Below are 23,820 nucleotides of genomic sequence, written 5' to 3' on the forward strand. Positions count from 1 at the left end.
TTTTGTGTCCCAAACGCTCTTATTTTTTATAATGCATCTTACTTCTCTGGTAATTCTATACTTGAATTTTCTATCAAAAGAGGATTCAAATTTAAATATTCTACGAACTACTACCCTCAGGGTAATGGTTTAGCATAATCTACCAATAAAAATCTTATCAAAATCATTAAGAGAACTATTGAGCAGAATCATAAAAACTAACATAAGTCTTTGATATTTTCACTATGGGCTGACCAAATAACATAGAAGGCCTCAATAGGCACTTCCCCATTTAATCTAGTCTATCGAAAGGAGGTTCTCATACCAGCAAATTTGGTACTTCCATCACTAGCCTTAGTGCAGTTTATTGAAGAAAATCCTTCATCTTCTATTCAATTGAGACATGATCAGATCCTGAAACTAGAAGAAGAAAGGGAGAAAGCTCGAATTACACATGCAAAACATCAGCAGATTATTAAGTCTTCTTTTGATACAACTTCAACTGGCTCAAAACATTTACAAGTTGGTGATCTAGTTTTGAAGTGGGACAAAGCCCATGAGGATAAAGGAAAACACGCTATGTTTCTGAAAATGTGGCTTGAACCATTCAAAATCAACGAGAAGATAGGCCCTTTTACATTCATATTGCAAGATCTATCAGGAAAGAGAGATTCTCTTCCTGTCAATGGCCTTATTCTGAAAAAATTCTTCAATTGAGGAGGTAACCCCTTCTCCTTTTGTAAATATTCAATTTTCAGCTGGATTTGTGTGAATATATTAGTTTATTTAATATCCTAAGAAATAAAGTTGTGAGCAACATTCCATTGGTCTTTACTATATTGAAAAAGTTACTCAAAATAAAAGCAATTTTAATATTTACTTTTAAGAAATGGAAGCCTTTAAGGAAAAGGAAAATCCTAGGAAATTAGGTATAATTAGATTCTGAAAACCCCATTTTATTTTTGTGAAATCTTCTCAAAACTTAGAAATACTGTAAATCATTCTAAAGTTTTAAAAGCCTAAAAACGGTTATCAATACAAAACAAAGACTGATTCAATCTTAGCATCTTCAACTCTCAACCCTGTCATCTATGTTCTCTTAAGGAGAAAATTGTTCATCCCATCCATCAAAGTTTATAAATACTCAAAGTGTAATTCTAAAATATATTTGATATAAAAGATAAGAGATCTTATTACAAGCCTGCTTACCATGATCATAGGGGAATAGTTCAACTAACATTACTAACACTGCATACCAAAACAGGGTAATGGCTTATAATTATAAGACAAGAGGTCTCATCATAAGCCAGCTTGTTCAGTTAAATTACAACCAGTGAATAGCATTGTCAATAGCTAGCCACCAAACCAGGGCAATGGCTTTTTATCTTATAAAATAAAGAAATAAAGAAAAAAGAAAATGCAATACAAAAAATGTGGAAACATATCTTTTGGATTCATTCTTTTTAATTATACTCTGAAATGGATGGAACAATGAATGATCAAATGGTTAAAAGGTAACCCTACCAAGACTATAGACGTTTTTTGGCAGCATCGACTCTACTTATGACAAAGGAGTCAATATAAAAGCTAAGTTGGAAAAGTCTTTTGTTTTATCATTATTAACCAATTAAGGTTTACTTAAAGCTTAGAATGTATTTAATTTTAAGATGAGAAAGAAATAGCAAAATAATTATCATGATAGTAAGAATTTATGATTATCTAGTTATATTAGATTTTCTCTATCAATTAAGGTTTTCAGAGTAAGAAAGTCAAAGTATTATATTACTTTCTCAGAGATAATTGTTTCTCTCAGTGAATCGCCAATTGTTCTTCTGTACAACAACCCCCCCATTTCTAAAAAAAAATTACATAAAATTTTTAATAAGAAATGGGTCCTTTTAAAAAAAAATCAACTTAGTTAAGATTTTTGTGTCCACAAATAAAAATTGGTATTAACCCATCATAAGAAAAAATTCTTATTAAAAGGCCTGATGTAAAAGAATCATTTTATAAAGCCTTTTAAAATAAAATTTTAGTGTTCCTTTAAGTAAATATTATAAAACTTTTCTTTATTATGATAAAGTGATCAGAGATCGCATATCGCAATAACAAAGGAAACACACACAAAAGCGAAAACATCATCCAATCTCTCTGATCCGAAAAGGTAATCGCAATCGGGAAATCAGAGGAAGCAAATGCCAAGCATAATAAAACAGAGCCCCTCAATTCCTTCGATGCGATAAAGCATATCGCAATCGGCAAATCGGCAATGTCAATAATAAACAAACACATGAATAAAGGCATGCTCAAAACCCCTGATGCGATAAAGCAAATCACAATCGGCAATCGGCGGAATCACATGACAAAGCAATAAAGCCCAAGCCAAGTCCCGACTACAATATATTAATTAGGCGCACATCTTGAAAATACATTTAAAAGGTTTGCATGCATTGTATCACCTTTCGGTAAATGGAGATATTTAAAGCAAGTGTTAAAGCCTTTCCCTTTGACATTCCCGATCACCGATTTGCGATTTATTTCTGATCACCGATCAAAGAAATCTAAGGCACGCTTGAAATAATCATTTGGCATATGAGCGACATGATGGGCATTTAAGATGTTATTTACCACTATTTACAAGTTAAACGGCTATTCAATAAAGTAGTTAAGGGTAGATCTTTTATTAAGATTTTATCCGTGGTAATCTTTAACTATATTTCATAATCACTTGCCAATCGACGTAACTCTTTTCATTGTCATATTGGCTTGCAGCAGCATTTCTCTGTATCACGATTTGCAACTGTTTGTGAAGAATTCCTTCGAAACCAAAAATCCGAATAAAATGGGGAAGAAATCAAAGAAGTCTGCAACAACAGCTCCTCCAGCCAAAGATCCAGGACCAAGAAAAAAAGGATTAATCTTAGATACGACATGTCTTGGTTTGGGAAACACTAGCTGGGAGAGTATCTATAATCTGATAGAAGCAGAGGAGCACGAAGAGTTATCAAAGGAAGCCACAGTCGATTCAACTAACAAATCAGAAGGAACTCTTAAAGAATTGGCTTGTTCCTATCTTCACAGGATAGCAGCGCGAGCTAAAATCCTGCCATATACTGATGTAATAAGATGGGTGGTAGAGAAAATTCCAGTTTCGGAAAAAACCTTTTGCACAGCTAATGGGAGGATATTCGGCTCATTTCAGCGTGAGGATCTTAGAAAAATGTATCACTTACCTGAACCTGAGAAGCGATACAAGAAGGCATTCCTAGAAGTGTTTGCAAAGGAAAACGATTCAGAGTCAGCCCCGATAAAGCAGTGGAGGCATTTCCTAGAAAAGCACAAACACGAGTCATCAGGTAAGTACTCTGTCGACTCATTGGCTTCCCCTTACTGCTATGCTGGAGCAATGATGTGTAGGATGTGGGGAATACATGATTCTGCTAAATTCACAATAGAAATGGTCCCTCTAATGGAAGCTGCAATCAATGGTTATGTGATGGATTGGGTAAATATTTTATCCGATAAACTAGCCATAGCAATTCTATAGTACAGAGCAAATGCACATCAAACTACCAAGACCATTCCCCCATTCTATTACAGTGCATACATTATGGATACTATTTGTTTCAATTCTAAGTTTTCGTTACTCGGATGGAGATGGACTCCCCAACACCCTAAACCAATCCATATTTATCATGAGCAGTTATGGAAGGATCATTACAAAAATCATCTGTATAAAATTTGCAACGGTTTTGTTTTACCTGTTTATTACTTTATTTTTAATAAGCCAGTTCCGAGGATATCCCTGGAAGCAGAAAGAGACTTGACAGTAGTAGATAATTGGTTCAGGGAGGAAAAATTTACTTATATAAGGCTTTTTGGTAGCCTTACTAAACCCCATGTCCTTCCCCTGTATGTGTCCGATAAATTGTTAGCTCGAGAATTGGCTTATCAAATAACAGTAGAAGGGACATCAAAAACCCTCAGAAATTCAAAGAAACATGTATGGCCTATATTCCCTTTGCAATGAGGCATTTTCACTCTTCATGATTACAAGCACACATAGAAGGAGACAGAAAAGATACAATGCTAAATCTTGCCACAATTCCTAACAGGAAATATGATCCAAGAAAAGTTGCCTATAATGTTCTTGAACAAGCCAAACTTGCTAAATTTGATCACGAAGTAGATGATTTCGATGATCTATTTGCCTCAACTCAATCATTATTTCAAGTTGAAGGATTGGCTAGAATCAGGTATCAATATGAAGGGCTAGAAATGTTTAATAGGCTTAGAGAACAGAGGTTGCAAACTCTGCCTTTAAACCTGTTAGCCACAGTCCCTACAGTTCAGCCATCCAGTCAAGCTGAACAAACAGTTATTAGTAACACCTCTGATGTGGAAAAGGTCTCCGAAAAAGAAAAAATGCTAGAACTGGAACAGGAACAAGGAAAAGGTAGTGAACTCATGGATACAGACATTCACATTGATCCCAAACTACTCAAAGAATGGCAATAGTTCGACTCAATCATAAGCAATACTGAGAGCCTGCAGGGATTTAGCATGCCTAAAGTAACTACTGATCACAAGAAAACAACTAATACGGTTCCAATTGAAGGAACCAACGGCCCACCCATGACTCAAAAGGATATAGAGATGATTCCAGAAAACCCATCTGATGAAATCGTTCTACATGTAGAAGAAATATCACCTTTGGATGTCTTCTACAGCCCTAAGCATAGGGTTGTAGTAAAGAGACAAAGGAAAAAGAGAAAGCTTGATCAATCTTCTCTTTTGCCTGCACAGATGGAAATAACTAATGTGGTATGGAGAGAGGAAGTCAATCCTTCTGAAGACCTTACTAAACTCTCTCAGTATGTTGGGGCATACTCGGCAGCTACTATGGATAAGGCATCGGAAGTCAGCAATTTGCTTAAAGAAAAGGATCAAACAATTGTTTCGCTGGAGGCACAAGTATCTGACAAGCAGCAGAGGATAGAGCAGTTAGAACAACACTTAGCAGCACAAGAACAATCAAACAACCAGTTAAATGAGCAATTGCTCAAAGAGAAGTAGAGAATAGATCAAAATGTTGTTCAGAAACAAAAGGAACTATCCCTAGCATTGGCCAAGCTGAAGAAAATGAATGAACAATTGAGCAAAAAAAAATATGAACAAATCGCTCAAATGTCACTACAAATAGAGAGGTTCGAAGGATTTCCTCAAGTAGGAGAGTTCAAATCAGAAGCTCTCCAGATTAATAAGGCATTAACTAATCAATTGAACTTGCTATGTCATAATATCTCTCTTGATCAACCCCTTTATGAAATTTCTTCATCAATGATTGATAAGTCAGTCGATGCAAGGCAGAAATTGGAGTAGGCCAATGAAACACTAATAGAGTTTCTTTCTTGGCAAGACACCAAGGAAGGACAAGCTGCAAATATGCCTCAAATTCTGGAATCACATAAGAAAATTTTGTTCCTAGAATGGCAATCTCAACTGGTGAAAGCGGAGAGGGAAACTTCAAGATACAGATCGGCGACTAGTAATCTAATTGAATTAATTAATGAAACCCTTTATTTGTCTAATTTAATTTCAGAATGCACTCCAGGGAAACTACCATCAGCTAAATCATTGGAGCAAACATGCAAACATGATCTGGAAAAGAGGGAGAGATTGATCGCGGGCATTGAAAGTTTAACATGGGACACCTTTTGGTTCTTTCTTGTTAAACCACATAGTCAAAAGACAGCGATGAAATGTTTAACCGAAGCAATCGATTGCATGATTCCTGAAACTAATGATGCCACATATTCTGCCAAACTGCATTCACATATGAGTCACCCTCCAGAACTACAACCAATGCTTGCCATATGCCAGCTCAAGCCGAACGATAGTTAACCAAAACAGTGAATCATTCTTATTGACTATAAGCATGTCTATTTCGGAGAGATTTTCATGATTTGGATATACCAGCTCAGCATTTTTATTTCATAGTTAGTTAGTTTAGAGAGTATTTATAGACCCTTTCATGTTTTTGGAAAGGGTCCTCAATTTTTGTCTTAATACTTGGATCGGGAGTTGCACTACTATGCTTCCAATATATATTTTTTTATGAAGACTGGACCTATATTTTGAATTTTAATGAAGAATACTTTGATGGGATATGCACTATTGCTTTTTGTGAGAGTATTTCTAAGTTGAAAGACGGGATTTGAATACGATTGATATCGAAGGGGATTCAAATTACATATGGTACTATTATCTATGTATTTTCTTCATTCTTTTATATGAATCAGCATTTATTCATTTTTGCTATCATTTGATATATGTATGTGTTTTAGCAACAGTCCTTTTACTTATCACTATTCAATGTTTAAGGGATGTTACTTTTTCATTCATATTTATGTCAATGGTATATAAAAAATAGTGTAATAATGTTTTAATTATTACTTTTTTCAACTAATTGAACAAAGTAATTATCATATGAGTGAATGTTCTTTTTTATAAGTGGAGTCATCTATATACCTACTTGCTAATAATAATTACTAAAAGTTACACTAAAACAGAGATTTCCCGGGATAGATTCTTTGCTTATATTTTTGCATTTTAGAATAAATCATCCATCATTACCATTAGATAATAAAAATCAATCACTTATCCATACTATTTACAAATCATTGGGAAACTGGTCCCATTATATCCAGTTGGAGCCACCACACCAAACGGAAAAGGAGCGGCCTTTAAGGTCCAGACCGAGTGGTTTTCCCCGATGTCGATGCAACGATTTTCAAGGAATCAACAATTGTGTGCGAAAATTGATTTAGGAAAAGTGCATTTAGTGTGTGCTCTTTTCTCTCTGTTTGAAAGAATCGTAACCTTCTTTCCTTAGTAGCTAGGATTTTCATTGCTAGAAAATAAACAACGATTGTTTATCATTTTAGATTGCATATTTAGGAATTTTATATCTACATCACATGGTGAACCTTGAAAGGAAAACTTCTAAGCAAGATCAACTCTAAAATAAATTTCAATTAACTTAACAACACTTTGGAACCTAACGCAACACATCTAGAAGTCTAGGCTAGAGATGTGTTCCAGCATCGTAAAATCTAGTAACTATCGTTTTCATCGAAGGTTGGGTGATTCCTCCTCTTTCATATGACAAGTGCTAGCACAGACTTGTGCTCCCCGTACCATCGAGTATATATTGGGAGACCACAATAGGTTTACATCCTTTATCCATAGGAAGCTGTGTCTGCCGCCCTATCGATTGCAATGCACTTAACACAGCATTCAGGAAGATTGACTGCCATACATAAGTCCTTGGTAATTTCTCTTTAATTTACCACCAAGGTGTATATTGCAGTTTTGCGATTGGTTTGGTAATCCCTCTATCTAGATTTCCAGAGCAGTCACTTTCATTCCTTTTCGACTCCTTAAAAGAAAAGGTCCATCTGAGCACTTGTCACTTCAGGCTCATTAAAAATGGGAGGGGATTAGAGTCATCTTTAGCTTTTTCTCGACTCTTAAAAATTGAAAAAGAAAAGTTCTGTTAAAGCATCATTAAAATTTATTTAATTCAGAATAACATCTCTGTTCCTTTGTTGATCTTAGGTTGAGATAATGGAGTCCACCAATCAAGGAATCCCTCTTGAGGGGAATCCTAGTCCATTTTCTTCTTGGGGAGATATTGGTGCTCCGTGTATGGCAACATTGTCCCTTCCAAGAATCACAATTGGTCTGCCGGTATGGCTTTTCTCAACCTCTGTTGTTCATAACACTGTGATTCCTCAGCAATCGAATCAGCAACTAGTTGATACCGAAAGTGACCCTTCACCTTCTTCTTCGTTTGTTTCTCCCTCCCCTTCTTCCTCTTCGCTTGGTGAAAATTGTTGGCATTATGACACAGATGTGGCGCTATGGCATGACTGTTGTCCTTAATGGAAACTCACTCAAGTTTCAAATCACTATTCAGGCTCTCAAAATCGTAGAAAAAGAGATACCTGCAGGTGCACCTAACAAAAGCTGCGGACCCGCAGGTTCCCCGAACAAGAAGTGCGGACATATCGACAGGTTCTCCGAACAAAAGGTGCGGATGTCAAATTCACTCACTTTCATGAAGAGAAGCACGCGCACATGGGAATGTTTATTATTGATCCATGTTATTTAGTCCGACGTTTTTGATCCTATGGTTTTGGTCCATGGTATTGCATTCAAAAGAGTTGAACCCAAGTATTGAGTCCTTGGTATTGTTTCTCAATGGTTTTGGTCTATGGTTTGAGAAAGGCCTAGACTATAAAAAGGGAAGGAGATCATTTGGCCCAGACACTTGTGAATATTGAATATCTTAAGACCTACAATTTTGGTGATCGGTTTGCCAAGCTAGATCTGGATCAAGGAGAAAACCGTGAATTATAAGGCGGATCTATTGATAAGTCGAGGTCTCTTTGGCGCATGATCAGATCTGTGAATTTGACAGACTGGGGTACAATTGAGGACTGATAAACTGCCTATATCCGGAGGTCCGCAAGCGAGATACGGCTCAGCTGTGAAGGTGCACAGTCTAGTAGATGGCGCAGGTGCGGAGGTCCACAGTCCAGAAGACAGCGCAAGTGCGGAGATACGCAGTCCAGTAGACGGATCAGGTGCGGAGGTGTGCAGTCCAGTAGACAGATCAGGTGTGGAGGTGCACAGTCCAGTACATGGATCAGGTGCGGAGGTGCGCTGTCGAGTAGATAGAGCAGGTGCGGAGTTGCGTAGGCTAGACACAACAGAAGTGCGGATATTCGTAGGTTTCTATTGGTGAAGTTGCAAACTTTTCTTGAAATATTTGTTGGCTGCCTTTTGTTTATTGCTGCAGAGTTCTGGGTTTAGATTACTGGTATTGCTTTTCCGGTAACTACATTCTGAGAAGCTATTGGTTGATTTATTAGTTGATTGTAAAAGGAGATTGGTTGATTCACATGTACTTGATGATTATTTGATGTTCATGGATCCAGTCTGAAAATTGATGAAACGTGGTCCCTGGAAGAAAAGAAGTAGGTCAGCACCTACGTACGAGTAGCTCAGCTAGTACAAGAGCTAAGGGGGTTATAGCTCCCTTCCAGGAGAGTCTGGAAAACGAGAGAGGGTTGTAGCTCTCTGCAGGTTGCAACCTATGTACTGGTAAAGGACTGCACTAGTAAAGAATCATTTTAAAAGAAGTTTCTAATTGAAATAAGATAGAGGCACATTGCAGCAGGTGGTTTTCACCCACATTGGGTTTCCACCTTATATCTGGTGTTCTTTGGTGTGACTGTCTATTTTTCTTGTTCCTGTTCATTATTATATGGTACTGACATTCAAATTAATGGTCAACATCTGAAGAATAAATTAAATTATAAATCTAGATGGAATATTGAAAAGAATTTGATAATACTGATTCACCCCCCCTCTCAGTACTATTTCCAACAATTGGTATTAGAGCAGGTCCTTCAGAAGAAGCTTGATTGCTTGAAGGAAGATCTATCATCATGAGAAACTACGAGAGAGAAGCATCGATCAGGCCACCAATTTTTGATGGGACAAACTTCGTATATTGGAAGGTAAGAGTTACTGCCTATCTTCAATCTCTTGGTACAGAAGTCTAGGATATCATAGATACAGGGTACACTTTTCTGTCTGCAACACCTATAGATCCGGCTGGTAAGAAGCAATATGAAACAAATGCAAAGGCTATCAATACTCTATTAGGATGTCTATCTCAATCAGAGTTCATCAAGGTTATGCAGTACAAATTCGCAAAATAAATATGGGATAAGATCGTTCTGAGCTATGAAGGAGATGAACAGGTAAAACGAGCAAAACTTCAAACCCTCAGAATTCAGTATGAAAATCTCAAAATGTACAATGATGAAAGTGTGGCTAACTATTTCCTTCGTGTAGATGAGATTGTTAATTGTATGAAAAGCTTGGGTGAAGAAATTAAAGAGGTTGTTGTGGTTGAAAAAGTTCTAAGATCTTGTCCCCTAAGTTTGAATCAAAAGTTTCTGCAATAGAAGAAAAGGAGAATCTATGGAACCATACCATGTCACAGCTGCACGAAATTCTAACTGCTTACGAAATGAGGAAAGGAGGACCATCAGACAGGAGAGAAGCTGCATTCAAGGCTTCAGGCAAAGGAGATTACTATGAGTCAAGACATCTATCAAAAGAAGAAGAAGAATCAAATTTTGTCAAGAACCTTCAACGAGGTGCTAGAAGATTTAGAGGTAAGTTACCGTTCAAATGCTTTGCTTGTGGAAGAGTCGGTCACTATGCTGCAAAGTGTCCTCATAAAGATAAGCTTGATAAAGGTAAGGAACCTGTCAGATGGAAAAAGAAATAGAATGTAAATAAGAAAAGCTATTACACTCATGAAGACAATGATGGACTTTCAAATAGTGATGAAGATGAACAAGGTAACAATTATAGACTTTTAATGGCTTTTGAAGATGATTATTTCATGGATGCTATAGATGAAGAAGGTCTGTATGAAGAGATTTCTAAACTCAAAATTTGTTTAGAAGAGAAAAATATGATTATTGATACTCTGCAATTCCAACTGGCTGAAAAAGAAAAACTTCATGAAAAGTTAGAATGTGAAATTGTTGGTCTTAGAAAAGAGATTGAGAAAACAAAAGCTCTCAATCTTAGATTTGTTAAAGGATCTGAAACTCTGGATGAGATTATCAATGTGCAGCGTTCTCCACTAATCAAGAAAGGTCTGGGATATAATGAAGAAGCATCTCAAGCATCCACCTCCAAAAGTTATCTTGATGCAGCAAGGAGGAGCGAGCAAAGGCCTAATAGAAATCATAAGGTAAATCAGGGACAATTTACCTCAAGAATGAACAAAGACTATCAGGTAAATCAGGGGCAATCTACTTTAAGGACAAACAGAAGCTACAACCAGCCTTAGGTAAAACCTTCTCAATTTGCCTCAAGAATGGATTTCAATAGAAACTGCTTGGTTGGTAGATTTGATAATCATAGGAGTTTCTTCAATGGCCAATGTTTCTCTTGTCATAACTTTGGCCACAAAGCAGCTCAATGTGTTGCCTATACGACAATCATGACTAGAGAAGCTCAAAAACAAAGGAGTATGATTGGGATCGGGAAAAGAACATACAATAACTTTTCTGCTCTTGAAAATGAAATAGAATGCTTTATTTGTAACAACTTTGGTCATGAAGATTCTGAATGCAGGGGCAGGTTTTGGCAGACAACTCAGAAGGAGAAAGCCTCAAGTGTCAAAACATGGAGAATGAAGGAACCACAACCAAAGATATGTGGTATAGCTTTATATACGGAAGGGTAAGAAAATCAATGGTACATCGACAGTGGTTGTTCGAAACACGTGATGGGTGATAAGGAAAACATTCAGTCATATAGTGCCTTAGAGAAGGAGAAGAAGGTCTCTTTTGGAAGTGACACCCCTGCTCTCATAAAAGGTAAAGGTTTTGTTCAGTTAAAAGAAAAGGTCAAAGCTGGAAATGTCATGTATGTTGATGGCTTAAAGCATAATCTATTGAGCGTCAATCAGATGTGCGATCAATGAACTCAGGTAATATTTCGATCAAATGGATGTAGTGTTCGTGATCTTGATACAAGAAAAACAGTGATCAAAGGCATAAGAACTCCAAATAATTTATACATATTCAAAGAAGGACAACATCAATGCTATCTAAGTAAGAATTATGAACATTGGCTACGGCACAGAAGATTGGGTCATCTAAGCTTCTCACAAATAATGAAAGCATGCAAATACCAGGCAGTTCGTGGTCTTCCGGACATCAAAATTCTAGACAATACAATATGCAAATCATGTCAGTTTGGTAAGAAAACTAGAACTAACTTCCCTGAGAAGGAAGGATCAGCTAGCAAGCCACTTGAACTGGTCCATACTGATGTATGTGGTCCATCTAGGAAAAGGTCACCTCAACGAGAAGAATATTTTATATTATTCATTGACGACTTTTCCAGGATCTGTTGGATAGGACTTATGAAGCACAAAGACGAAGCCTTTGAAAAGTTCAAATCATTCAAAGCCTTGGTGGAGAACGAATCAGATCACAAAATCAAATGCCTCAGGTCTAAAAGAGGTGGGGAGTTTACCTCGAATGAATTTTTCGACTTTTGTGAGGAACATGTAATAAGAATGGAATTCTCTACAGCTAGGACTCCTCAGCAAAATGGTGTAGTGGAAAGGATGAACAGAATGGTTCAACAAATGGCTCGTGCTATGCTTGATGAGTCTGGAACTCCCGCAACCTTCTGGGGTGAAGCTACATTTGCTGCAGTTGTTATTCTCAACAAGACAAATATCCGGGTGAACAACACTCAAACTCCTCATGAGCTCTGGTATGGTGAGACTCCTTCAGTAAAACATTTGAAAATTTTTGGAAGCAAATGCTATATTAAAAATAATGATGAAAATCTTGGCAAGTTTGAACCTATAACAGATGAAGGCATTCTCCTTGGTTATTCTCCTCATAGCAAAGCATAAAAATGTTACAATAAAAGGCTTGGAGGATTTGTCGAGAGCATTGATGTAGTGGTGGATGAAAAAGAAAACACTCCCAGGCAGGTAAGATTTGAAGACTTCGAAGATGATGAGGACTATCCATCAACCTAAAATCAAGTTCATGATGAAGAAGAAACCCATGAGGCACCAGAGGAACAGATAAGGATAGAAGAAAAGACTCCATCCAAGTATGTTCAAAAGAATCATCCAGAATCTCAAATTTTGGGGCAAAAGGAGGCAGGTATACAAACAAGAAGAACAATTGCAGAAGCTTCAAGATATTTGGCATTACTCTCCTCCACTGAACCACAAAATGTAAAAGAGGTATGCAAAGATGAATGCTGGGTCAAGGCAATGGATGAAGAACTTGAGCAGATCGAAAAGAACAACACTTGGGAGTTGGTCCCTAGACCAAAAGATAAGAATGTCATAGGGACAAAATGGATCTTCAAAAACAAGTTGAATGAAAATGGGGAAGTAATTAGAAACAAGCCCAACTTGTGTGTAAAGGCTATGCTCAACAAGAAGGAATAGAATTTGAAGAAACTTTTACTCCCATAGCTAGACTTGAGGCCATCAGAATGTTCCTTGCTCTCTCTAGCTTTCAGAAGTTCAAAGTATTTCAAATGGATGTGAAATCAACCTTTTTGAATGGAGACTTAGAAGAAGAAGTGTACATTGAGAAACCGGATGGTTTCATCCTTGGGAATGATCCAAATCTTTTATGCAGACTAAAAAAGGCTCTCTATGGTCTTAAAAAGGCTCCAAGGGCTTGGTACTATCGCTTGGACAAATACCTTCATCAACAAGGTTTTTCAAAAGGATCAGCAGATAGCAATCTTTATATAAAATTTGAAAATAACAAATTGCTAATACTTGTTGTGTATGTATATGATATTATCTTTGGCAGTAATGAAGAAGCTATGAGTCAAAACTTTGCTTTGGTAATGCAGAAAGAATTCAAAATGTCATTGCTTGGAGAGCTGACATATTTTCTTGGTCTACAAATCCAACAAAATGAAGGCAGTTTCTTTTTATCTCAAACCAGGTACCTCAAGCAGATTTTGAAGAAATATGGCATGGAAGATTCGAAACTAGTATGTACCCCTATGGTTATAGGATGCAACCTCAGTGCAAATGATGAATCAGAAGTAATGCATCAACCAACCTATAGATCCATGATTGGAAGCCTGCTTTATTTGACAGGTACCCAACCAGACATCATGCATGCAGTAGGAATAGTTGGAAAATTTCAGGCAAATCCAAAGGAAACTCATCTTCAGGCAGTTAAGAGAATCTTCAAGTATTTTCAAGGAAATAAAAACTATGGCTTATGGTATCCTAGAGATACAGATCTCACACTTCATGCCTATACAGATGCAGATTGGGCCGGAAGCATGGGTGACAGAAAAAGCACTAGTGGTGGTGCATTCTTCATGGGTTCCAGATTCGTATCTTGGTTCAGCAAGAAACAGAGTTCAGTATCATTATCTACAGCTGAAGCAGAGTATGTGGCTGTTGCATCTTGTTGCACACAACTTCTTTGGATGATGCAAACTTTGCAGGATTTTCAAATCACTTGTACTCCACCTATCTCCATCTTATGTGATAATACAAGTGCTATCAGTATCTCAAAGAATCCTGTCATGCATTCAAAGACTAAGCACATATCGATCAAGTATCATTTTCTCCGGGAACAAGTGTTGGAACAAAAGGTAAAATTGGAGTATGTTCTCTCTAAGGAACAAGTTGCTAACATTCTCACCAAACCACTGCCCAGGGAAACTTTTGAATACCTCAGACAGAAGCTGGGGGTAGTTGATGCATCATCTTGCTGTTAAATCTTGTCTGCTTCAGAGATTGTTGGTTGTACGCGAGTTTCATATGGGGTATATGCGTACATTTGTTGGTTTATGGATTGGTCAAAGACCAAATGGCACAGGTTCAGGGGGAGCATATATTCTTCTAATAATGCATTGTTGGCATTATTGTAGAAGATCTTGCAGGAGCAAGTACAAAAGAAGAACATGGATGATGATCTAAATATTGTTGCTTCTTTTGTCAAGGTCATGTAACGGCCTATGTCTGGGATGAATGATATAATGTTTTTTGTTGTCATATGTAAATTTCTGATGTAAACCCACTTGATTGGGTGATGAATGTATGTATAGAGTCTTTTGGTGATAGGAAGGTAATTTATGGTGTATGGTGGATTATGGTTCTTCTTGAAGAAAATTTCTTTTGCAGATCTGGCCTATAGTCAAGGGGAGTACAATCAGCATAGCAGAGCAGAGTTTTCAGCATGTTCTCAGGGGGAGCATAACCCTTTGCCCTTTATGACAAAGGGGGAGAATGACTTTCAGGATCTTGGGGTTGCCATCAAGTCCAAAGGGGGAGATTATTGGAATTATGAGACAGATGTGGCACTATGGCATGAGTGTTGTCCTTGATGGCAACTCACTCAAGTGGCAAATCATTGTTCAGGCTCTCAAAATCATAGAAAATGAGATACCCGCAGGTGCGCCTAACAAAAGTTGCAGACCCGCAGGTGCCCCGAACAAGAAGTGCGGACATACCTGCAGGTTCTCCGAACAAAAGGTGCGGACGTCAAATTCACTCACTTTCATGCAGAGAAGCGCATGCACGTGGGAATGTTTATGATTGATCCATGGTATTTAGTCCGACGTTTTTGATCCTATGGTTTTGGTTCGTGGTATTGCGTTCAAAAGAGTTGAACCCAAGTATTGAGTCCTTGGTATTGTTTCTCAATGGTTTTGGTCCATGGTTTGAGAAAGGCCTAGACTATAAAAAGGGAAGGAGATCATTTGGCCCAGACACTTGTGAATATTGAATACCTTAAGCCCTGAAATTTTGGTGATTGGTTTGTGAAGCTACATCTGGATCAAGGAGAAAACCGTGAATCATAAGGTGGATCTACTAATAAGTCGAGGTCTCTTTGGCACATGATCAGATCTGTGAATTCGACAGACTGGGGTACAATTGAGGACTGATAAAGTGTCTATATCCGGAGGTCCGCAGGTGAGATACGGCTCAGGTGCGAAGGTGCGCAATCCAGTAGACGGTGTAGGTGCAGAGGTCTGCAGTCTAGTAGACGGCGGAGGTACGCAATCCAGTAGACGGATCAGGTGCGGAGGTGTGCAGTCCAGTAGATGGATCAGGTGCGGAGGTGCGCAGTCCAGTAGACGGATCAGGTGCGGAGGTGTGCTGTCGAGTAGACAGAGTAGGTGCGGAGCTGTGCAGGCTAGACACAGCAGAAGTGTGGATATTCGCAGGTTTCTATTAGTGAAGTTGCGGACTTTTTTTGAAATATTTGTTGGTTGCCTTTTGTCTATTGCTACAGAGTTCTGGGTTTAGACTACTGGTATTGCTTTTCTGGTAACTGCATTCTGAGAAGCTATTGGTTGATTCATTAGTTGATTGTAAAAGGAGATTGGTTGATTCACATGTACTTGATGATTATTTGATGTTCATGGATCCAGTCTGAAAATTGATGAAACGTGGTCCCTGGAAGAAAAGAAGTAGGTCAGCACCTACGTACTAGTAGCTCAGCTAGTACAAGAGCTAAGGGGGTTGTAGCTCCCTTCCAGGAGAGTCTAGAAAATGAGATAGGGTTGTAGCTCTCTGCAGATTGCAGCGTGCGTACTGGTAAAGGACTGCACCAGTACAGAATCATTGTAAAAGAAGTTTCTAATTGAATGAAGATAGAGACACATTGCAGCATGTGGTTTTCACCCACATTGGGTTTCCACCTTATATCTAGTGTTCTTTGGTGTGACTATCATTTTTTATTGTTCCTGTTCATTATTATATGGTATTGACATTCAAATTAATGGTCAACATCTGAAGAATAAATTAAATTATAAATCTAGAGGGAATGTTGAAAAGAATTTGATAATACTGATTCACCCCCCCTCTTAGTATTATTTCCAACAATAGTGATACTAGTAACCAAGTGGCTAAGAAGAAGAAGAAAGGGAAGGAGAATAAGAAGAAGAAGTTAGTTAAGCAACGCGGCAACCATGAATCATCTTGTGAAAACCCACACATTAAGTCTCCTAAATATCCTTGTCTAATTTGCAAAGGAAACCATTTTCATTGAGATTGTCCTTGCATTCCGCGGATCTTGAGAGAATGGTCTCCTCATTCTCACCATCCGGTGTCATCAACCTCTGGTGATCATGTTGATAGCACACCATCAACTAGTGAAAATGAAGTTCCTGGATAGAAAGGAAAGGTCAGAATCCATGTCAATTATGTGAAGAAGACCATCAACTTTGCCAATGTCCTTTCTTGGGTGAGGCCAAAGGAGTCTTGCATAACCGTCCTGCTTCACTACAGCGACTTCCACCTCGATACAAGAAACTCTCACCAAATCCTTCGCTAGTTGAAAATCTCACTGACACAACTCAATCTTCGGTCAAAACACTTATCGTTGAGAGTGAACTTTCTGAGTCCATACCGGACCAAAGTTAGTAGGTCAAGATGGTAGTTGACCCAGTCTCGCCTTTGGGAGGTCCGCCTTCAGATGATACAATTTCCAACAGAATGAGAACGATATCGTTCAAATTATTTTTGTTAATATAGAGTCTGATGAATTTGGGGGTAATCTGCCTATTCCTTTACAACAGGAGAAAAATTCCCCAGTTCAAGGGGTTCATTCGACCATTTATTCGGTACCCCCTCCAAGAAATCTAGTCATTTCCTTCGATTGGAATCAACTAGCAAGACCCCGCTGTTATAGATATTTTTGGGCACTGCAACCCCAATCATATATGTCCATAAACCAAGGGCTTCTGAGTCCCTAAAAATGTTTTTTCATGCCCTAAAGGAACAAGGTTAGCTGATTACATCATCTCCAAGAAGTTCGCCACAAAAAACTGCTCATAACTGGTCAAAACTGGACCATACAGATTGCTCAGTGCTAAGGGTCTGATGCATCTCACCTGCCCAGTGTAAAACGTGCGATGCATATTGGAAAGCCCTTCTGTAGGGTGCGATGGGCGAGAATTGACAAATGGCAGAGACAGTTTGCGAGGTGGATGATCATGGAATCTTCCAGAAACTTTTCCTGTGACACACTCTTCTCTAAATTCACCCAGGGATGAGTAAGAGATCATCAATCTCCAAGTGGAATCAAGAACTGTCAGAGAGAAGACACTAATAAAAATCCCATAAGCTGACTCACCTCCCTACAGTCATCTATATATGGATCCCTCATCCCAGAGATCCAGAGGCTGGAATTTTGTATCTTGTAAGGAAGTGTTGTTGGTTTCCTGGCGGAATATCATAGTGTTGGGTGATCTAAGCTTTTCATGAGGTGAAGAAGGGCTTTCATGCCGGGAGGATGACGCTGGGTCAGATCAATGGGTTGTAATCCTCTCTTCTAATCTTTACATCAATATTTTCCTCCACATTCTTGTATGTCTGATAGTATATGCATTTGTGTGGTCAATATATATCTGGTCCTATATTCTTTATGATTGCAGATCTCTGCAATTTTAAGGTATTATGCTACTTTGACTTTAGAGGTACTGTTTGAAGCAGAATGGTTAAGGGAGAAGCGGCAAAGACCTGCCAGTGAGAAGAAGGAACAAACAAAGAGCCGAGCGAAAGATCGAGGTTGGTATTCTTTGATCCTCTCCTATCTACTTCTCATAAAGGAAAACGAAAGTAACTTTAATCTATTTGTTTCTAAGATAGCTACTCGTCTTAGTGGGACTAGCAGCTTTGCATAGACACTAGATTTCTTGATAACAAAATGGCAACTCCACTAGGGAGCAAATAGCTTGTTTGCTTGTTTATACTTGTTTTCTTTATAAACTTACAGACGGATCCTAAAGTTAAGCCAACTAGCCTTCAAACTGCATTTTCTATGCAAGTGCAAAGTAGATCAATGCTGCTTCATTCTATCTCCAGGTTTTGTTTATAAACTGAACAATCAATTTGCAAACATCCTAATTTCCCTAGTGGTGGCTCTAGTAACCTCATTAGATCAACCCCTGTGATTTCTATTTACTAACTATCATTAGCTCAGCCTAAATCCCTAAACTAAGTTGCAAATTGTGACCAAGAACCAAGTTGAAGTCTCATCCCTGGACCACCGCACTTTCTCCTCTTCAGAATCTGGATCCATTGCACCTCCCGTGTGTAGTAGGTGCGCTGCATCACACTTTCCCTGTGTTGCAGGTGCGCTGATCAGATAAGACCTCTTCTGCTTCCAGATTTTGGTTTCTTTGTTCACTCTCTTCAACTTTATTCAAGAGTTTTGCTGTCTGTGATCAGTATACCACTGTTGAAACTCCCTTCCTTTGCATGATTCCGCCTCCATAGTACAAATAATTGTGAATGTTTTTATGTATTGTGCACCATTTACAGTTCTCTTTTACAAAAAGTAGCGTAATCAAACTGTCATCTTTTGATTTGGAAGTGTCACAAGTGTCATTTTCAGTCAAAGAAAAGAATCCTATCCTTCTTGATGGTCGATTATACAGTTACTATTGTACTTGATTTGAATTAGTAGTTTTTCAAGTGTCGAAAGTAGTTTTCAATTCAAAGTTGCAAAGTGTCGTCATTATCTTCCTTTCTTTTTTGAAGAGAAATTTGTTAGTATTGCCGCTTTGAAAAGATAATTCAGATTTGTACTCAGCATTCTTTATGTCATTCACACATTAAGAAATCAGAAAACAAATACATGCATGTGCATTTCCATTTAGACTGCTTGTTGGTTTGATTTAGGACAGTGCATCTAGTGTGTGCTCTCTGCTCTATGTTGAAAGAATATCATCTCTCTTTCTTTAGTAGCTAGGATTTTCATTGAAAAAAGAAGATTAAACGATTGTTTATCATCTTAGATTGCACTTTAGGAATTATATATCTACATCATGCGGTGAACCTGAAAGGAAAATTTCTTAAGAAAGATCAATTGTAAAATAAATTCAATGAACATAAAAACGCTTTGGAACCTAACGCACAACATCTAGAAGTCTAGGCTAGATACGTATTCTGGCGTCATAAAGCCTGGTAACTATCGCTTTCATCGTAGGTTGGGTGATTCCTCCTTTTTGAGACGACAAGTGCCAGTACGGACTCCTACTCCCATGTACCATCAAGTATATATTAGGAGACCACAATAGGCTATATCCTTTATCCTTAGGAAGTCGTTTCTGCTGCCCTATCAATCGCAATGCACTGAACACAACATTTGGGAAGATTGACTGCCATACCGTAAAAATTATTCTACAGTTTTGCAATTGGTTTGGTAATCCGTCTATCTAGATTTCCAAAGTAGTCTCTTTCGTTCCTTTTCAGACTCCTTAAAGGAAAAGGTCCATCTGAGCACTTGTCGCTTCAGGCTCATTAAAAATCGAAGGTGACTAGAGTCATCTTTTGTTTTCTCTCGACTCTTAAAAATTGAAAAAGGAGGTTGTGTCAAAGTATCTAAAATTTTTTTAATCGGAATAATGTCATTGTTCCCTCGTTGATTGTAGGTTGAGAAAATGGAGTCCACCAACCAAGGATTTCCCCTAGGAGGAAATCCTGGTCCTTTCTCCTCTTGGGGAGATGTTGGTGCACCTCATATGGCCACATTGTCACTTCCAGGATTGACGATTAGCTTGCCAATATGGCTTTTCTCGACCTCCGTCGTTCAGAATACCATGATTCCTGAACAATCAAGTCAGCAACTAGATGATACTAGAGTTAACCCCCAACCTTCTACTTCGTCCGTTTCTCCCTCTCCTCCTTCCTCTTCGCTTGATGAAGCCGGTAAAGAAAAAAGTCTAGTAACTAAGAAGGAGAATAAGGGGAAGGAGAAGAAGGAAAAGAAGAAGAAGGAGCCAAAGGTAAAAAGGGGTAACCATGCATCATCTAGTGAAAATCCACACACGACACCATCCAGACCTAAATCTCCATGTGCCATTTGCAAAGGGGACCACTATCATCGAGATTATCCTTGTATCCCCCGGATCTTAAGGGACTGGTCTCCTCGTTTGCAAACTCCAATGTCATCAAACTCTGACGATCATGTTGAAAGCACACCATCAACTAGTGAAAATGAAGTCTCTAGACAGAAAGGAAGATGTAAATTTCCTTGCAAACTGTGTGAAGGCAATCATGCCATCCACCGTTGTCCCTTCCTGGACGAAGCTAAAAGAGTCATGGATAATCGTCCCGCTTCACCGTTGCGGCTTCCTCCTAGATACAAGAAACTCTTGCCGAGTCCATCACTAGTTGAAAATCTGACCTACACAACTTTGTGGTTGATCGAAGCATCTATCATTGAAGATAAACCCGCTGAATCCATACTAGACGAAAGTCAAAAGGTTGAGGCGGCAGTCGACCCGGTCTTGTCTTTGGAAGGTCCATCTTCAGATGATACAATCACTGAAGAGAATGAGAATGACACCGTTCAAATTCTTTTCATAAACACAAACTCCGATGTACATGGGGGAAATCTACCGGTTCCTTTACAGCAGGAAAGAAGTTCGTCAAAGTCATACCCGACCGTTTATTTGGTCCCACCTCTGAGCAACCTAGTTGTTTCCTTCGATTGGAATCTACTAGGCAGACCCCGTTTACCAGCTAGTGTACCATTCTGAATCATTGTTCAAACCTACAGAATGGTCATGGTCGGTACCATCATAGATGAGGGGGCTTCTGTGAGTATCCTTTCCTCAACTGCTTGGAAAGCGCTTGGTTCGCCATCGCTTCTGCCTGAGATGCAGAATCTAACAGGCTTTGATAAAGGAACCAGTCGACCATTAGGGATCCTTCCAAGTTTGCCTATAACCTTGAGAGGGAAAACCGTGTATCTGAACGTAATGGTAGTCCAAGGACCTTTAGATTATAATCTACTCCTTGGGCACGACTATATTTATAGCATGGGAGCCATTGTCTCCTCACTCTTTCGTTCCCTGGCTCACACATAGCTAATAGTCAAATACCATCCCTAAATGGTCTTTTCATGCAATTAATGTCTCATCAATCTCCAGCCTGTCCACCTAAAGAATGCGAGTAATTCGGTGGCCATGACTAAAACCTAGGGGGCATGCACCTTGGTCTGCTTCAGCAAAAAAGCTTCAAGTATAGGGTAGGTTTCCGCGGAGGATATATGACTAGTCTAACACACCCGTCAATATAGGGAAATGGGATTAGACTGGAATAAGGTACCTCTGTTAGAAGGTAGGCCTTTCCTGATAGAACGTATGTTTTATCTGCAAATTGAAGGGTAACCTAGAAAAGGTAGGCCTTTCCCGATAGAACAATTGTTTTCTCTACAATCTCTACTTCTTTATACCTAGGGGCATGCAAAGCTTTTGTGCACAAGTGAAAAGTGACCAGCGTAATGCTAACTCCATAGTTTTGCTAACTTCAACTGCTTAAGTTGGGTGAGTGGTCGAATCGACCGTTCGCCTTCGCAGGCGGCGAAATAAAGGAAAAAATTTCCTACCCGACCTTAGTAGTTAACTAACCCCTAGGATAGTAGTTGGTCATTCCTAGCTTGCATGCAAGAGGCAGCGGAGCAAATTTTCGAATGGTGCAAGCTCCCTAAAAATTGAACCTATCGATGAGACATCCTTATTATACGACTGACACGAGAAGTTTTTATGTGAAGTTCAACCTTGTTAAAAATTAAACCTAAGCAATGAGCAAACATTCCCCTCAGAGTTTAACCTCATTAAAAAATGAACCAACCTCCAGTAAATAACCATTGCGAACACATTATCATCAACCTTTTGAGCCCTTGTCATATTCTTACCATCACCTCCACTCTGTTTTAGCTGATCATATGCCTCCATTTGATTGTTTACCCTTTTGAGGAACAGCTGCGAAGAGTCATTCTGTTAGCCATCCTTGTGACACTGTCATGATTGGAAAATTCCAAACCTTACCTGGAATCAGCTACTACCTGGAAATATCACTCGTTCCTCAATAGGTGAGTCTCCTTTAAGCTCTTTTCATTTGACTCATAAAATATGAAAAGGTTTCCGACTAGTTGGCCTCTCCAGCTTGTTAAGCTACTGGGAGTGCTATCCCTCCTCTAGATTCTAATCTTTTTGGACCTGAGGGATTATTACACAAAACGATCGAGCACTTATCTTGTTCGACTCGTTAAAACTATCGAAAATTCATCCCTTTCGTATTATTTTGTACTTTTTCAGACTTAAGGGATTACATGATGAAAAAGGATCAGTGGAGTTTCCTTTCTATCCCTTTTCAGACTCTCTAAAATTGAAAAAGGACCAAGTTGTCTTTTCCATTAAACTCGTTAAAACCAATAGCGACAAACTTGTCCAGGAAGACAAGAACGAGTTTCACTGTCGCTAGGCTCATTAAAACATAGCGACGGGTTTGCCCGAAGGGAAAATTATAGAACAAGCATATGTTATCCTCCTCAAGCTTGATAAAAATAAAGAGGTACTGGTCAGCAATGACTGGGGAAAAATTGGGAAGAAAACTTGAAGAAACTTTATTGGTAGCGAGTCACTCTTGAACATGACACTTTCGCTCCATCACCATGATTGAGTCAGGTTGGGTTATTCCGTTCACCGGTCATATTACCATTGGTCCACTGTACCATCCATCTTTGGGGTTAACGCTACCAATCCATTTCAGAGTTGTCGATATGTTCAAGAGAATTCGATCAGAGAATTCACCAACCCATCTTATGTGTCATCTGCTACAATACCTTTACGCTTCATTCTTTCATGACTGCCACCTTGAACCCTGTATCATCAGATCATTTTCACCTCCAAAAGTCATTTGCTCCATTCCGTGGTGTAGATGTGGGATTCATTAAGGCCCTCCTACGACGAGTCACTTCTTGTCGACATCATCTCATTATACAAAAAGTCAACCTAGGAACAACCCTTTCAGTACTTTGAAGCTTGCATGCCTCAATGGCAAGTTTCTCACTTTCAGCGATAGGTTTACATCAATTGCCTTCGACCAAGAGATTTTGTGTGTTGTTCGTTGCCAAGTCCCATTTTCACACCCTGTGAATTGTACTATCGTACCTTGAGGGTCATCATCATTATCAGTGATTCCTCTTGTGCCTGTTAACAGCTTACATCATTAGCTGGTAATCAGGGAATGTCTTTCCATGTTCGACTCCAGAAAATTTTTCACATGGATTGACTTGTACTTCGTTCGAAGATTGGACGAGTTTGAAGACCCCAAATCTAGTTTCATCCATCCGGGTTGCGATATATTCAGGAAAAATAAAGACATCAAATGTACATCATTGCTGCATAGATGATCATCCGAATCAA

General features: G+C 38.7%; 1 pseudogene; it reads right to left on the reverse strand.

The window, feature by feature from the left end:
• The window catches only part of LOC149256284 (uncharacterized), a 170,532-nt pseudogene that overhangs the window by 118,934 nt on the left and 27,778 nt on the right, over window positions 1–23,820 (reverse strand).

Source organism: Pinus tabuliformis, chromosome 7 (assembly GCF_031772625.1).
Source record: "Pinus tabuliformis cultivar Carrire ecotype Pingquan chromosome 7, CPIR1, whole genome shotgun sequence".
Lineage (NCBI taxonomy): Eukaryota > Viridiplantae > Streptophyta > Pinopsida > Pinales > Pinaceae > Pinus > Pinus tabuliformis.